Source organism: Ovis canadensis, chromosome 4, assembly GCF_042477335.2.
Source record: "Ovis canadensis isolate MfBH-ARS-UI-01 breed Bighorn chromosome 4, ARS-UI_OviCan_v2, whole genome shotgun sequence".
Classification (NCBI taxonomy): domain Eukaryota; kingdom Metazoa; phylum Chordata; class Mammalia; order Artiodactyla; family Bovidae; genus Ovis; species Ovis canadensis.
In genome coordinates, this window is record NC_091248.1 from 52,613,237 (window position 1) to 52,632,201 (window position 18,965).

The window sequence follows — 18,965 nt, forward strand, 5'->3', positions numbered from 1 at the left end:
TGAATTCTTGGGTACCAGAAGGCCTAGGGGCTATGTGCTGACGGTCGCCACATAGTTCACATCTTCCATCTGGTGGGGGGTGGGGGGGGCAGGGTTTCACACCTATAAAATAACTCAGGGAATGTGCAGCAGGTACTGTTATCTAGGTGCTTCAGGGAGGAGCTAAAGCAGAAGATACAGTTTGGCAAATTCTATCTTATAGATGGCTGAGCATTTTAATACAGTAACATCTTCCCTCCTATTCTCTCCCACCACCTCATTCCGCTTACCTTTCTCTATTGTCTTCATTTTACATACTGACAAAGACTCCCTCCTTGATGAAACTTGAAACAGGCTCTTCCAGAGAATTCCCTGGCAGTCCACTGGTTGAGACTTCATACTTCCACTGCAAGGAGCACAGGTTCAATGCCTAGTCAGGTATCTAAGATCCTATAAGCCATGTGGTGCAGCCAAACACTAAAAGAAAAAAAAAGGCAGACTCTTGTGAACCCTTTTTTGACTAGGCCCTATTTCCTTAAGTGCCCAATTTTATCAAGAATCCTGCTAAGACAGTTTAGCAAGAATACTCCACCATCAATAACTGATCATCCTCAATATCTGGTCAAATTCCTCATCTTCTACCATCCCCCAGATAATATCTGATATCCATGGCCTGCCCTCAACAAGAATCCTATCAAGTTGGTTTAGCCAGAAATCCCACTTTATCCCTGATATTTCCTCTTTGTAATTTGCCATCCACTGGCCCTTCTGCCCCACTACTTGGCTATAAATTCCCACTTTCCTTGCAGGACTCAGAACTGTAGCCAGCTTTGTAGTGAGGGATTTTCTTTTCTTCAATTACAATAGTTTCTGAATAAAATCTGTTTTTACTGCTTTAACTACTGTCAAGCTCTTTTTTTCTCTGACAATAGTTTTTATCACATTCTATCAAGCTACATGTTTTATTATATATATATATGTATATACATATATATATATATATTTGTCTAGGTATATCTATTACAAATGTAATCTCCATGAGGCAGGGATCTCTTCCCCCTGCCACTGATATATCACAAGCACCTATAAAAGTGACTGGCATGTAATAGGCACATAATCATATCTTTTGAATTTATTTGATTTGTTGACTGAAATGAATCAACTATTTATTATATGCCTATGATGATACTCCGGTGGCTCAGAGGGAAAGAATCTACCTGCAATGCAGAAGATGAGGGTTCAGTTCCTGGGCTGGCATTGAGTTAAAGCAGTTGATTGCTTCACATTTGTGACTGATGCTACGTGTGTCTGTTCTTGGCATTTACTGTGCCTTAAATTAATGGTTAATGTAAAGCTCAAGTTACTTTTATGTTTTGCTTTGTCCCCATAATCAAGATATATAGAGACATGGCAGCTCTTGCCTGGGCTGCTTCCCGGCTTCATTCTCTCCACTTCGCTCCACACCCAGGGCGCTCCGAGATGCTATTGCTGCCTCCCTCACCTCTGCAGCCATGATCTCGTTAACGGACACACAGAAAATTGGAATGGGATTAACAGGATTTGGAGTGTTCTTCCTGTTCTTTGGAATGATCATCTTTTTTGACAAAGCACTGCTGGCTATTGGAAATGTTTTATTTGTGGCTGGCTTGGCTTTTGTAATTGGTTTAGAAAGAACATTCAGATTCTTCTTCCAAAAACATAAAATGAAAGCTACAGGATTTTTCCTGGGTGGTGTGTTTGTGGTCCTGATTGGTTGGCCTTTGATAGGCATGATCTTTGAAATTTATGGATTCTTTCTCTTGTTCAGGCGCTTCTTTCCTGTGGTTGTTGGCTTTATTAGAACAGTGCCAGTCCTTGGATCTCTCTTGAACTTACCTGGAATTAGATCGTTTGTAGATAAAGTCGGAGAAAGCAACAATATGGTATAACAACCACTGAATTGAAGACTCATTTAAAATATTGTATTATTTATAAAATCCTTTGAAGAATATTCAGCACAAAATTAAATTACCTGAAATAGCTTGTAATGTTCTTTACAGAAGTTTAAAAGGTATAGCCTACAAAGTACCAACAACAGTTAACAAGCGATGAAAATAGGCTTCTAACCAAGTCATCTAAGAGGTCAGCAAGCAAACTGAAGGAGGTGAAATCTATGTTACATGCATATTGAAACTTTTAAAGGCCATTTTTATTATTTTTCTACAATGTGTGAAACACAGCCATCCATAGAGAACTGTAATCCCTATTTCTTTCCTTCTTATGTTCAAGATGCAAGCATATCCATAGGCATTTGCTTTTTAGAAGTGTCCACTGCAATGGCAAAAATATTTCCAGTTGCACTGTGTCTCTGAAAATGATGCATGAGTTAGATTTGATTATGTCATTTTAATCTATTAAAACCAGGAAAACCCAGTGTTGATGTATGAATCCCTTTTTTTTTTTTAGTAAGAATATGGTTAAAATAAAACTTTCATGGTTCTTCTGAATCTTAATATTTTAAAACCAGATGAAAATCCAATGTAGATGTTCTTTGTTGGAATGTTGCAAAGGTCATTCTTTACTATCTTACAGTTTCTAAGTTACAACTCACTCAGCACTTTTTCCTTCAGCAACACACTCTGGAAATCCTGATATTCCTTGGGACTCTCATCTGAGCATCTGTATCTTTCATGACACATGAGCATTTAACAGAAAGCCATCTCAGCCATGAAAGAGTCTGTTACAAAGCTTGTTTCACTGAATGGTGTGTTCTTTAAGATACTAAGTGATACAACCCAAGTGAGATTTTTCCGTGTCATGATCCAGTTTTTCCTTTTATTTTTTTTTTTAATTTTAGCAGTGGTTTATTATTTTGCTTTTCATACATTGAAATAACTACTGGTAATTTTTACTTTAAGATGTAACATGTTATAAGGTTAAATTTACAGCTGTTTTTTAAAGGGCTGTTCACAGAAGCCAATTTTTCCCTTATTTTTAGCTTTTTCCTAACATAAAAATCAGTATGCATACTGTGTGTTTCATACTCGCTCTCTTCATCTTGAATTCGTGGAGAGAATCTCTGAGTTCACATGCTAAAGTTATTTTACCGTAATTAAGCTGGCTATAGCTCTGAAAAGCATGACACTACAAAAATGATGTGTTGTTTTCTCCACTGTTGCTGCTCGACAGGCAGTAAGTAGGAAGCCGTGGTTGTTTCCTCAGGAGTAGTTTTCCAAGGAGGCACCCTTTTGTAGATGTAGGAAGCCATTTCAAGAGTCATAGTATTATTTGTTTTACTGTTAATGATTGTACTATTTGCTCATTTTTTTTAACAGTTGCAGAGCTTTTTAATACATAAAATCATTGAAATTTGTGATTTTTTATTTACAAACATGTCTACAAGATATATTATTGCCTGTGTTATTAGTAGTTAAATCTCTTGATGCACAGGGAAGTCCCATCCTTGCTCATCTAAAGAAAGAACAACTTGGTAGATAGTCTTTACAGGTCAGCCTTGTTGATTACTGTCTTTTTGGTACTGGCATTTGACTTATGACATAATCTGTGCACATAGATGATATTGACAAAGTGAGACTCCTACCTCAATAGTTCATGGAATGATAAGAAACCTTTTGTTGTCTAATGCTCTTCAAAAAAGTACTATCCTCGCTTGGAGAGTGTCAAAGATCTACATACTTGGGGGACTGACTTATATAAGTTGCCCTGTGGGACTCTGTTATACATATTTTTGACTGACCCATATTATTTACAGTGGCTAGATAAGTCTACCTTTTTTAGAGCAAGAACAGTATCTGTTAATGTAAGGAGCATCTGTATTATTTAACTCCTTTGTAGACATGAATTTCTATCAAAATGTTCTTTGCACTGTAGCAGAGATCTCTTTTTCAACAATCTTGTTCAGAAAACATTAGACAGAAGTGTATAAAGGATGTGATAATCTCCTAATAAGAATGAGAGGCTTGGAGCAGTTTTGTTTTTTCAAATGTGAGTTTGGGACTGCTTGGCAGCATTGTATGTTTCTTAGAACCATTGATGAGGCTCTATTTTTAAACATAACTTGTTTTCTGACAGAAAACACTGTACATCATATGGTTTCTTCCTTTCCAAAATTAGTCTTCTGTGACAAAAAAAAAAAAAAAAGCATCAGTTATTGCTATAAAGGTGGAAGAAAAGGTCTAATACTACTTAGCCTTAAGTGTTTCTGGCTATGTTCAAATCTATTTTCTGTAACAGAAACATATTTGGAATGTTTTAATTTTCCCCTTATACATTGTAATTCCTGGAATACTGCTGCTTTTAAAAGTCTCACAGATTATATGATCTAACAATTGAATATTGTAAATACACTTGTCTTACTTCTCAATAAAAGGGTACTTTTCTATTAAAAAAATATATAGATTACACTTCATATGCTTGCAATTACTTTCCTGATTAGACTAGGAAGGGAAGAAACTGCCTTTCTATGTTGGGTCAGCAAGTGGAAAAGAAAAATTCCAAAGGAGAGGCAGATAAGGATTTGGTAAAATGGAAAGCTGTAGAACAGAAAGAGGAGCCCCTGCCTTGAACTAAGGCAACACTGGTTTGCTATTAAGAGGACATAACTTTGATACATTATCAAAAGACAATGCATATTGAAAGATTTTTAGTCTTGTTTAGATTTTTTTTAATGAGATTTTAATTGGTAGGAAATGTCCCACATTGTCAAATAGGCTGTTATTTCAATATGAGAAAATTTTAAGTATAACCATAGGATAGAAGATGTGAGGCTATTAAATGGTAATTCTTTAAAATGCTGCCCCTTGGAAGGATTTTTAATAGTATTCCTCAAAAGAAACAGGACATGCGTGCTCTGCCCAGGGAGAAGTGTACTCACAACTCAGATCTTGAGACCAAGATCCTGCCCCAAAAAAGAACAGATTAAGAACTTTTCCTTTGTGTTCCTAACTGCTACGTTTTTATAGGACCCTATGATAAAAGTAGGAAATGAAAGAAATGGAAAGAGATGTAAATACAAGTTAAATGCTGGGTAACTAGGGTTAGGTCAATCCTCTTTAGCAAGAGAACAGATTCAATCTATGTTAAAAGTGAAATTAAGTCCTATTAAGTGCACCATTACCTACAACTAGCAGTAAGGTTCATGATAGAATGATTTGAAAATCTGAAACCTATAAAATTCCTTGTCCCTCTGCTGAATAATACTGAGGACAAGTAAATGCAATTTAAATATTGGATCCTGGAAATATTTGCTCCTAAAAGATAACAAAGAATAAATTAAAACGGCATAGTTAACAAAACAAAAGGCTTTGTTCAAGGCTCATTTTAAGAGCTGTGTCTTTTTGTATGTATCAGTCCAAAATCACTATGCCATAAACTCAGCCAAGTCCCAACAAGTTTTTCACCTTGCAAGTTCAGTTCAGTTCAGTTCAGTCGCTCAGTCATGTCCGATTCCTTGCAACCCCATGAATCGCAGCACACCAGGCCTCCCTGTCCATCACCATCTCCCGGAGTTCACTCAGACTCACGTCCATCAAGTCCGTGATGCCATCCAGCCATCTCCTCCTGGGTTGTCCCCTTCTCCTCTTGTCCCCAATCCCTCCCAGCATCAGAGTCTTTTCCAATGAGTCAACTCTTCGCATGAGGTGGCCAAAGTACTGGAGCTTCAGCTTTAGCATCATTCCTTCCAAAGAAATCCCAGGGCTGATCTCCTTCAGAATGGACTGGTTGGATCTCCTTGCAGTCCAAGGGACTCTCAAGAGTCTTCTCCAACACCACAGTTCAAAAGCATCAATTCTTTGGCGCTCAGCCTTCTTCACAGTCCAACTCTAACATCTATACATGACCACAGGAAAAACTGTAGCCTTGACCAGACGGACCTTAGTCAGCAAAGTAATGACTCTGCTTTTGAATATGCTATCTAGGTTGGTCATAACTTTTCTTCCAAGGAGTAAGTGTCTTTTAATTTCATAGCTGCAGTCACCATCTGCAGCGATTTTGGATCCCAAAAATATAAAGTCTGACACTGTTTCTACTGTTTCCCCATCTATTTCCCATGAAGTGATGGGACCAGATGCCATGATCTTTGTTTTCTGAATGTTGAGCTTTAAGCCACCTTTTTCACTCTCCTCTTTCACTTTCATCAAGAGGCTTTTTAGTTCCTCTTCACTTTCTGCCATAAGGGTGGTGTCATCTGCATATCTGAGGTTATTGATATTTCTCCCGGCAATCTTGATTCCAGCTTGTGTTTCTTCCAGTCCAGCCTTTCTCATGATGTACTCTGCATATAAGTTAAATAAGCAGGTGACAATATACAGCCTTGACATACTCCTTTTCCTATTTGGAACCAGTCTGTTGTTTCATGTCCAGTTCTAACTGTTGCTTCCTGACCTGCATACAGATTTCTCAAGAGGCAGGTTAGGTGTTCTGGTATTCCCATCTCTTTCAGAATTTTCCACAGTTTGTTGTGATCCACACAGTCAAAGGCTTTGGCATAGTCAAGAAAGCAGAAATAGATGTTTTTCTGGAACTCTCTTGCTTTTTCCATGATCCAGCAGATGTTGGCAATTTGATTTCTGGTTCCTCTGACTTTTCTAAAACCAGCTTGAACATCAGGGAGTTCACAGTTCACATATTGCTGAAGCCTGGCTTGGAGAATTTTGAGCATTACTTTACTAGCATGTGAGATGAGTGCAATTGTGCGGTAGTTTGAGCATTCTTTGGCATTGCCTTTCTTTGGGATTGGAATGAAAACTGACCTTTTCCTGTGGCCACTGCTGAGTTTTCCAAATTTGCTGGCATATTGAGTGTAGCACTTCCACAGCATCATCTTTCAGAATTTGAAATAGCTCAACTGGAATTCCATCACCTCCACTAGCTTTGTTCATAGTGACGCTAAGGCCCATTTGACTTCACATTCCAAGATGTCTGGCTCTAGATGAGTGATCACATCATCATGATTATCTGGGTTGTGAAGATCTTTTTCGTACAGTTCTTCCATGTATTCTTGCCACCTCTTCTTAATATCTTCTGCTTCTGTTAGGTCCAGACCATTTCTGTCCTTTATCGAGCCCATCTTTGCATGAAATGTTCCCTTGGTATCTCTAATTTTCTTGAAGAGATCTCTAGTCTTTCCCATTCTGTTGTTTGCCTCTACATCTTTGCATTGATCGCTGAGGAAGGCTTTCTTATCTCTTCTTGCTATTCTTTGGAATTCTGCATTCAGATGCTTATATCTTTCCTTTTCTCCTTTGCTTTTCACTTCTCTTCTTTTCACAGCTATTTGTAAGGCCTCCCCAGACAGCCATTTTGTTTTCTTGCATTTCTTTTCCATGGGGATGGTCTTGATCCCTGTCTCCTGTACAATGTCACGAACCTCATTCCATAGTTCATCAGGCACTCTATCTATCAGATCTAGTCCCTTAAATGTATTTCTCACTTCCACTGTATAATCATAAGGGATTTGATTTAGGTCATACCTGAATGGTCTAGTGGTTTTCCCTACTTTCTTCAATTTGAGTCTGTATTTGGTAATAAGGAGTTCATGATCTGAGCCACAGTCAGCTCCTGGTCTTGTTTTTGTTGACTGTATAGAGCTTCTCCATCTTTGGCTGCAAAGAATATAATCAATCTGATTTCGGTGTTGACCATCTGGTGATGTCCATGTGTAGAGTCTTCTCTTGTGTTGTTGGAAGAGGGTGTTTGCTATGACCAGTGCATTTTCTTGGCAAAACTCTATTAGTCTTTGCCCTGCTTCATTCCGCATTCCAAGGCCAAATTTGCCTGGTACTCCAGGTGTTTCTTGACTTCCTACTTTTGCATTCCAGTCCCCTATAATGAAAAGGACATCTTTTTTGGGTGTTAGTTCTAAAAGATCTTGTAGGTCTTCATAAAACCATTCAACTTCAGCTTCTTCAGCATTACTGGTTGGGGCTTAGACTTGGATAACTGTGATATTGAATGATTTGCCTTGGAGATGAACAGAGATCATTCTGTCATTTTTGAGATTGCATCCAAGTACTGCATTTTGGACTCTTGTTGACCATGATGGCTACTCCATTTCTTCTGAGGGGTTCCTGCCTGCATTAGTAGATATAATGGTCGTCTGAGTTAAATTCATCCATTCCGGTCAATTTTAGTTTGCTGATTCCTAGAATGTCGACGTTCACCCTTGCCATATCTTGTTTGACCACTTCCAATTTGCCTTGATTCATGGACCTGACATTCCAGGTTCCTATGCAATATTGCTCTTTACTGCATCGGACCTTGCTTCTATCACCAGTCACATCCACAAGTAGGTATTGTTTTTGCTTTGGCTCCATCCCTTCATTCTTTCTGGAGTTATTTCTCCACTGATCTTCAGTAGCATCTTGGGCACCTAATGACTGGGGAGTTCCTCTTTTGGTATCCTATCATATTGCCTTTTCATACTGTTCATGGGATTCTCAAGGCAAGAATACTGAAGTGGCTTGCCACTCCACCTTGCAAGAGCCACTTTAAAATCACATAGCCAAGGCCCTGCTGCTGCTGCTGCTAAGTCGCTTCAGTCGTGTCCGACTCTGTGCAACCACATAGACAGCAGCCCACCAGGCTCCCCCATCCCTGGGATTCTCCAGGCAAGAACACTGGAGTGGGTTGCCATCTCCTTCTCCAATGCATGAAAGTGAAAAGTGAAAGTGAAGTCGCTCAGTCGTGTCCGATTCTTAGCAACCCCATGGACTGCAGCCTACCAGGCTCCTCCGTCCATGGGATTTTCCAGGCAAGAGTACTAGAGTGAGGTGCCATTGCCCTCTCTGCCAAGGCCCTAAAACCTCATAAATTTCTTCCCCTAAATTTTTCACTTTAAGATAGTACTAAGATTCTATCAAGCAGGGCTTCTGCTGTAGGACTACCAAACTTGGTTTCATTGTAATTATCAGTAAGTGCCTCTGTTGGTCTTTGGCAGGTCAATGGTCCACTGATAAAAACAGCTCAATGCTGAAAGACAGAGGACAAGTGTCAGTGCTTAATAGCCCAAGACAAACACATCTGTGCTTGAACAAATTTGGGGAGAGTTGTAATCTTTGCAACATGGAAAAATGCGCAATGTTTCAATGAGAATGAGTTTGGAATGCTTTATAAAGTTGGGGTTTATATTAGGTGATTCAGGACAGCTTGGAGGAAGTGGATCTTTGCTGTGGATTGAATGTTGTCATGAATTGGAGGCAGTTCTACAACTGGCTATTGTATTAGCCAACTAATGCTGAATAACAAATGGCTACAAACTTAATAGCTGAAAACAGCACACATTTGTCTCATTCTGTGAGTCAGGACTCTAGCCACAGACTGGATGGATTCTCTGTTTTAGAATTTTTCACAGGACTATAATCCAGGTGTCAGCTGGGGATGTGATTTCATCTCAAGGCCTGATAGGGAGAGCTTCCATTTCCTTGCTCCTCCTATGGTTGTTGGTGGGATTCAGCTTTTTGTGGGTTGTCATACACTCACCTACAGCCAGACATCCTGGAATGCGAAGTCAAGGGCCATTGGAAGCGTCACTATGAACAAAGCTAGTGGAGGTGGAATTCCAGCTGAGCTATTTCAATTCCTGAAAGATGATGCTGTGAAAGTGCTGCACTCAATATGCCAACAAATTTGGAAACCTCAGCAGTGGCCACAGGACTGGAAAAGGTCAGTTTTCATTCCAATCCCAAAGAAAGGCAATGCCAAAGAATGTTCAAACTACCACACAATTGCACTCATCTCACACAATAACAAAGTAACGTTCAATATTATTCAAGTCAGTCTTCAACATTATGTGAACCATGAACTTCCAGATGTTCTATCTGGATTTAGAAAAGGCAGAGGAACCAGAGATCAAATTGCCAACATCCTTTAGATCATAGAGAAAGCAAGAGAGTTCCAGAAAAACATCTATTTCTGCTTTCTTGACTATGCCAAAGCCTTTGACTGTGTGGATCACAGTAAACTGTGGAAAATTCTGAAAGAGATGCAAATACCAGACCACCTGACCTGCCTCCTGAGAAATCTGTATGCAGGCCAAGAAGCAACAGTTAGAACTGTACATGGAACAACAGACTGGTTCCAAATACGAAAAGGAGTACATCAAGGCTGTATATTGTCACCCTGCTTATTTAACTTCTATGCAGAGTACACCATGCAAAATGCTGAGCTGGATGAAGCACAAGCTGAAATCAAGATTGCCAGGAGAAATATCAATAACCTCAGATACGCAGATGACACCATCCTTATGGAAGAAAGTAAAGAAGAACTAAAGAGCCTCTTGATGAAGATGAAAGAGGAGAGTGAAAAAGCTGGCTTAAAACTCAACATTCCAAAAAATGAAGATCATGGCATCTGATTCCATCACTTCATGGCAAATACATTTGGAAACAATGGAAACAGTGACAGACTTTATTTTCTTGGGCTCCAAAATCACTGCCGATGGTGACTGAAATCATGAAATTAAAAGACGCTTGCTCCTTGGAAGAAAAGTTATGACCAACTTAGACAGCATATTAAAAAGCAGAGACATTACTTTGCCAACAAAGGTCTGTCTAGTCAAAGCTATGGTTTTTCCAATAGTCATGTATGGATGTGAGAGTTGGACTTTAAAGAAAGCTGAGCGCTGAGGAATTGATGCTTTTGAACTGTGGTGTTAGAGAAGATTCTTGAGAGTCCCTTAGACAGCAAGGAGATCAGGAAGCTGAGACTCCAATGCTTCGGCCACCTGATGTGAAGACCTGACTCATTTGAAAATACCCTGGTGCCGGGAAAGATTGAAGGTGGGAGGAGAAGGGGATGACAGAGGATGAAATGGTTGGATGGCATCACTGACTCAATGAACATGAATTTGCCCAAGCTCCAGAAGTTGGTGATGGACAGCAAAGCCTGGCATGCTGCAGTCCATGGCGTCGCAGAGTCGGATACGACTTAATGACTGAATTGACTGATACTTGAGAGCCTCAGTTTCTTCCTGGTTGTCAACTAGAGGCCACCTTAGTTGCTGGCAATACAGGCTTCTCTATGTGGTGACTTACTTCATCAAAGTCAGCAGGGACGGGTGGTAAATAGTCTGCTGGAAAGATGGGGATTTCTACCATCTTATAAAATGTAAGCATAGAAATAAAATCTCATTATCTTTATCATATTACACTGGTTAAACAAAAGTTAGGGATTCTGCCTACATTCAAGAGAAAAAATACATAAGGGTGAGAACTAGAAGGTAGGATAACTGAGCCATTTTGGAGTGGGTCTGCTATAGGTATTTTAATGAATCTTATCTGGAATGATGGAAGAGTAGAATGTGGCTAAAATTCTGATTAGTATAGAAGTAGCACTTATTCATGTTACTCAGAAAAGGAGGATATTTGCTCATTTTTGTCCTTTTGATTATGTTCATGTTTTTAATCTGTGTTTAGACATATGTATGAAATGGTCTTATTTTGTCTTCATCCATTATAGTAACATATGTTACTGACATCTTTGTCATTGTCTGATTGGTGTCCTATAAAATTGTTTATAATCAGCAGGAGGATACCAAGACATGAGATCAGCAGCTAACAAGACCCGGGTCTAACTGATGGTTCAAGAGCAGCTTCTAGCTGTCAGAGGCCATGTTTCTCTTTCTCATAAGAAATAAGTTAGGACACATAATAGAGAGATAGGAAAGCTTGGAAAACAAATGAGAGGGGAAAATATACACAAATAAGATCACAGATGATTTTCTAAATAAGCAAGACTATTTTTAACTTTTTATTTTTATATTTTGCTGAAGTGTAGTTGATTTAAACTGTTGTGTTAATTTCTACTGAACAGCAAAATGATTCAGTTATACATGCATATACTCTTTTTACAAATTGTTTTCCATTATGTTGAATCACAGTATACTGAGCGTGGTTCCTTGTGCTATATAGTAGGACTTTGTTGTTTATCCATCCTATATATATTAGCTTGCATCATCTAATCCCAAATTCCCACTCCTTCCTTCCCCTACCTCCTCCACCTCTTGGCAACCACAAATTTGTTCTTTATATCTGTGTGTCTGTTTCTGTTTTGTAGATATGTTCATTTATGGCAAGACCAAATATTACAGTCACATCTTTAATCAAAATGGATTTGAAAATGATCTCTAAGGACTCATATAAAATGTATAGATGATTATGCATAATTTTACATAAGCTACCATTATAAATGAATATAGTTTTATCCAATCATGTGACTATATACCTTTTAACATTTTTTTTTTTTGCTTGGTTTTCTAAAGTCCTAGACTAAAAGATAATGAGAGATATTTGAAACAAAAGAACTTTAAATTATTAATTATAAGGTTTCTTTTGCCAAAAATTGACATAGCAAGAATTTCAACAAAGTTTTTTCTTATGTTAGAAAAAATATGAATTTGAAAATAACAGAAATTATAATGATTTAAGTATAATCAAATAAAAATTTAATGATGTCATTGATTATTCCAGGATTTATGATTGAAGAGGAAAGTGTAAAATGGGGTTAAGCATTCTCCCCTCTTACACTAGAGTCAGATGATGAATTTTGGTTGGTCTGTTACCAAGCACACTTATATATATGATAAAATGCCCCTGTGGAATCTACAATCAAGCCATCAAACTGTAAAAGCTGTTCCCGTGGGGAAACCATGACAAGAGAAGTTAATCATAAGTAGTACCAGCACTATTACCTTATGAAAATGGCCAGGTAATATGTGGTCATGAGGTCCAAAACCGTTCCCCAGTCAATTGCCTTTCCCAAGATAGTAGGAACATTCCTCCTGATATGAAGGCTTTGTTCTTTGTTTTCTATTTGCTCCAGACTTTCTGAGTCGGATTAATCTTTCTATTAAAAAAAAAAAAAGTCTGCTTCCCATCCCTGCATATGCTCATTACTCAGAATAGCTTCTTTTTTTCCTGGTTGTTTTTTTTTTTTTTTGGTCTCATATGCAACACACATCAGCCATTCAAGAATCAAAGGCAGAATATCAATGAATCTGTTTCTCTTCCTGAAGGATCCTTTATTGCCTTGTTACCTGTTTTTCAGATCTCAAGAAAATTGTTCTTAGCATTTCAGCATCTTCCTTGAAAATACCTTTCCTCTTGTCCTCCCATCCCTTGTTGGTACTGTTTTACTGTGATTTGATAGTAACTTACTCCTGCCTGCACTAAGTATGGGCCATATTTTAATCTGAGTTACTGATCTCTCTTTCCTCTCACTAAGAAAACTATCCAAAACTTATAAATAAATTAAAGAAATTGCTGTATTTTCGTTCGATGTTTTTGCTGAGCATTATCAGGCCAAGCCAAGGATTATCTGATTTCTTAGAGTATGTGCCTTTGTTGAACTTGCTATTTCACTCTTGGTTTAGATAATTTACAACTCCGTAAGGATAGTCATAACTGGTAGGCTTATATGATGCTTGTCCTATACCAATGCACTTTTATTGCCCTATAGGGTGTTAACCAGGTTTCTACCCAAATAAGTAATCTTATTTAAGCATTAATTTTCTTTAGCTGCTCTGAATACTTCCTTCTTTCTAGTTCTTTTTGAACCATCCTTACCATCATGCAAGTTCTATCATTCATTAGTGAATTAAATATTTGACATGTACTCACTTTATGTTCATATGAAAGTTATATATTTAACTTCTTGAAAATTCTACTTTGACACCACAATTCTGTTAGAGTCTGTACTTTAAACCCTTTGTTCACAGCGTTTTGAATATAGCAGATGTTCAGGAAATAGTTATCGAGTATTTGAGGGGAGTATTACAGAAAAAGCAACTGGATTTAGAATAAAAACTTGCTTATATTCAAATGGCTTCTGATATAATAGTGAAACTGGATTGAAAAACCTCAATTTCTAGTTCAAGGGCATTTTTATTGGCACAGGACAGCCTGAATACCATATATAGGACTAGATATTCAAATACTATGGTTATCACATGCCTGGGATAAAATATTCTGTTACCTGAAATAAAACTGAAAAATGGTATAACTCCTTTAAACATTATTATGATATTCAATCACCTTCATTGGTGTCAAAATTATGTATAACTGTAATATAAAGTAGGCAGTTAACATAACAGTATCACCCATTGCATATGTAGCGAACAGTTTTATTACTGTAATACCCAGATATTAAAATTTCAATAAGAAAAGGTAATAAATATGAGTTATTTTTAGAAAAAGGAGAACAGGTCAAAAGAGTGCCATATTTTTTCAGTTTTCATGAACCATAATATTTATATTACAGGTTCAAAAATGTGCATTTGTAGAACAAGAGGGAAAATCACACAATCTGGCATAAACTTACACTTATCTTTCAGAGGATAAATTCTAAAAATCTGGCCAAAATAATACCTTTGTTTTGACTTCATAAAAAGAGAGAAGGAGAGGACTTCCCTGGTGGTCCAGTGGCTAAGGATCCACATTTCCCATACAGGGAGCCTGGGTTCGATCCCGGGTTGGGGAGCTAGATTCCACATGCTGCAACTATAGACCCCACATGCTGCAATGAAGACCCAATGCAGCCAAACCAATAAATAAGTATTGAAAATAATTTTTTAAAAAAAGAGAAGGAGAAAGAAAGGAAACCAAATTGGTCATGAAAGAGTCTTGGAAAAGCGACTTTTGAAGAATGATCTAGAGTTTCTTAAAATAAACAGACATGCCATCACAATCACAAAAAATATATGTTGTTGACATGTTTGGTGATGACAAAATAAGATACTAAGGAGATTCCTGTGGACAGAGGAGCCTGGTGGGCTGCCATCTTTGGGGTTGCACAGAGTTGGACATCACTGAAGCAACTTTGCATGCATGCAAGGAACAATATTTTCTCTAAATATGTAAGTTTTGAATACATTATATAAGTGTAATACCAGAAATCTTTATGAAAATCTTCTCATACAGAAATTTTAAATGGTGCTGTTTATTTTATGGGGTTTTTTTCCCCCTCTAGATGTCCTCATTTGAGAAAATAATTATTCATAATAAAATTAATATGTTTGCATTACTGATTTCATAGACAGGATTTAATTTGATAGGTCATATCCTCCTGATTCAATTCAAATACTTGATAATTTCCTGTATGTAGATTTTCTACCCTCCCCTCAGAAGAGAGCTGTGACATTAAAGATAGCATTGGCTCTGCCCTCAAGAAGATTTATTTTCATAAGGAAAAAATACATAAATAAATAGCAGTTATGATGAAAAGAAAAATGATATAGGAGTCCCGAAATGGAAGACAGTATTTTGCCATGGAGGCAATTATTGTGAAAAGATGATATTTGAACAGATTTTGAAACAATGGTTATCAATTCTACATTCATTCAACAAACTTTTAGTGATCTTCTACTCCCTTCATGTAAAGTGTGTGTGATACAGAGGTGAAGGACCTTGATCTTGACTTCAGAAGGTATACCATCTAACAGCAGAGATCAGAAATAGAAAACCAAAGTGTCCTGAGTGTTCAGACCAAACACTTTTCTGTGTGCAGGAGACCAGGGAACTCAAGGAGGCAGTCCATTCAACCTGGGTTTGAAGGATGGCCAGGAAAGAAATGGATTTAAAAACACAGAAATGGAGAGAAAGTTCAGGAATTGAAAATGACTAAAAAATGTTGACACGGGAAAATGATCATGACATCATAAATGAAAAAAAAGAGATAGATGGGATGCAAAACATGAGCTTTATGACAACAATGTTAGATCCACAGATGCTTACAAAGAGAAAAAGAGAAAAGCCCATCATCGGAACTAAGCCAAAATGTGAACATTTGTCCTATATGGGTAATAGGATTATGGGTGGATTTTTCATTTCTTTGCTTATTCTTTTAATTTTCAAATCTGTTACAATGCATCTTTACAGAAGAAAAAAGATAATAGATGTTATTTTTAAAAGTAATCATAACCTCACATCAATCAGAATGACTATCATCCAAAAAAATCTATAAATTAAATGAAAGGAAAAAATATGTAAATAAATGCTAAAGAGAATGTGGACAAAAGGAAACCCTCTTGCACCGTTGGTGGAAATGCAAATTGACACAACTGCTATGGAGAACAGAATGAAGTTTCCTTAAGAAACTGGGAATAAAACTACCATTTGACCCAGCGATCCCACTACTGGGCACATACCCTGAGAACAAAACATAATTCAAAAAGACACATATACCCCAGTGTTCATTGCAATACTATCTATAATAGGTATGATGTGGAAGCAACCTAGATGTCCATTGAAAGATGAATGGATAAAGAAGTTGTGGTACATATATACAATGGAATATTACTCAGCCATAGAATGAAATGAAATTGGGTTCTTTGTAGCAATGTGGATGAACCTAGACTCTGTCATACAGAGTGAAGTGAGTCAGAAGGAGAAAAACAAACATTGTATATTAATGCATATGTATACTTTGGCCACCTCATGCGTAGAGTTGACTCATTGGAAAAGACTCTGATGCTGTGAGGGATTGGGGGCAGGAGGAGAAGGGGATGACAGACAATGAGATGGCTGGATGGCATCACTGACTCTATGGACGTGAGTCTGAGTGAACTCCAGGAGATGGTGATGGACAGGGAGGCCTGGAGTGCTGCGATTCATGGGGTCGCAAAGAGTCAGACATGACTGAGTGACTGAACTGATGCTTCCTCCATGGCTCAGTGGTAAAAATCTGCCTGCAATGCAGGAGATGCAGATCTGAAACCTCGGTTGGAAAGATCCCCTGGAGGAGGGCATGGCAACCAACTCTAGTATTTTTACCTGGAGAATCCCATGGACAGAGGAGCCTGGTGGGTTACAGTCCATAGTGTCTCACAGAGTCGGACATGACTGAAGAGACTTAGCAGGCATGCATGCTTGTACATATATGGATTCTAGAAAAAAAACAGTACTGGTGAACCTATTTGCAGGGCATATGCAGGTGAAGAGAATGATCTTGTGGACACAGAGCAGGAAGGAGAGGGTGGGATGGACTGAGAGTAGCAACATATATACACTACTATGTGGAAAATAGATAACTAGTGAGAAGCTGCTATATAGCAGGGATCTCAGCTCTGTGCTCTGTGCTCACCTAGAGAGGTGGGATGAAGGGGTAGGAGGAAGGCTCAAGAGAGACAGAATGTATGGACTTCTAGTTGATTCATGTTTTTGTACAGCAGAAACACACAGCATTGTAAAGTAATTATACTCCACTTAAAAAATTGTTTTAAGAATTGTTTAAAATTAAAAATAAATGTTTAAAAAAGTAATCTTAAGTCTTCTATTGCCTGTGATAGTAGAGGCCAGTTTAAAAGCTCTGTGAGAGGGTGTGGTATTGCTTAGATTAGTCTGCAGCAGACTTAACTTCCTGGCTAAGTGAAGTGAAGTGAAGTCGCTCAGTCGTGTCAGACTCTTAGTGACCCCATGGACTGCAGCCTACCAGGCTCCTCCACCCATGGGATTTTCCAGGCAAGAGTACTGGAGTGGGGTGCCATTGCCTTCTCCTGGATAAGTAATTCTACGTTAATCTCTGAGCTTCCAGGTGCTCTCTGTCAGCATTCAGTGTGGCTGCTAGCCATTCTCCATGAATTAAACAGCTTCTTGTATCTTTTAACTAAATATTGGTGAGTCTTGATACTACACTTGATCTTAGCCAAAAGGCCAAGGAGTGATGAGTCTTAGTGTTTAAAAACAATAAGGGAATATGACATCTGGAAAGAGCTATTCAGGTAAAGAGGCAAATTCAGCCCTCTGTAAACCACTATCAAATCCAGGAATATATGGAAAAAAACCTCTAAACATCCAAGGAGATGGTACAAAGGCCTTATTAAGTCTCTGAAACTTACCTCATTCAGTTTCATACACTTAGAAGTTTATGAGCCTAAAACCATGGGAAACTTCAAGTCCCAGTTTTGCTAAATATTAAAAAGAGAACAGGAAACTAAATTTTGAGAAATGTCTAGAAATATTTTATTCTTGAAGCATTCTTTTTTAATTTTTGGAAAACTCACTGAAGGGGAATGAGTCATTTTCTGACAATGTTAGAAAGATTGAATTATTGTATATCCAGCAATAATTTAAAGCAATAGCATTCCTTTTATTAATTCTAGTGTTTTTTTGTCACATTTTTTATTTGTTTTCATTTGGGACTGGAACATGGTTTTTAAAAAGCACTAGATGGGTAAGAAATTTTAAAGTTGGAAGTAGTTTGAGATACTCTACCCTGGACTGTTTTAAGTACCAGCTATGCCTTCTTTTACAATTTTCCTCATAGGTGTGTGGGAGCTGATTTTGGTCTCTGTGCAGCTCTCCTGGGCAAAAAGCATGGGCAGTTTCTTTCAGGGATGTTTGGAAAACTGCTCCAAAGCAGGCACCAGGCTGGCTTACATCTCTGGGTAACAAAGCGAAAAGTCTCCCTCCCTAGAGAGCATCCATTGAAGACAATGTCCCCCTTTAGAAGGTAGGAGACAGATGCAGGTCTGCCAGTAGCCCCTACACAGGATCAGGATCTCCCTAGTCTCCAGGTCATTTCCTGTCACACACTCTGCCATGCGTATAAAATCTACCTCTGCCTACCTCCGCATTGCCTGGAAGGGACGATGAGACCTGGGAAGGGAACCAAGGGGAGCAGAAGTTTAGGCTGCCTGCTGTGTCCTTCAAAATGGACGTGTGAAGCCATGTGGGCTTGTTTTATCCTTAGAAAACAAAAATATGAAAGTGTGGTAAGCTGACCAGCCCACTGCTCCTAAAGAACAACTTGAGTGTTTACCAGATTAAAATTTGAGATTGTGAAAAAAATACAGATTTGGGGACATCATTCATGTCACATGCATTAAATCAATGTTTTAACAAACTCTAGAAGTTTTCTATTTAAATACATATTGGCTCAGATGGTAAAGAATCCACCTGCAATTCAGGAGACCCAGGTTGCATCCCTGGGTCAGGAAGATCCCTTGGAGAAAAGAATGGCAACCCACTCCAGTATTCTTGCCTGGAAAATTC

The 18,965-nt window shown here is 38.2% G+C and overlaps 1 pseudogene; it reads left to right on the plus strand.

Annotated features, from left to right (window-relative positions):
• The first annotated feature begins 1,406 nt into the window (after positions 1-1,406).
• Positions 1,407-2,045, plus strand: LOC138439689 (vesicle transport protein GOT1B pseudogene; annotated as a pseudogene).
• The last annotated feature ends 16,920 nt before the right edge of the window (positions 2,046-18,965 follow it).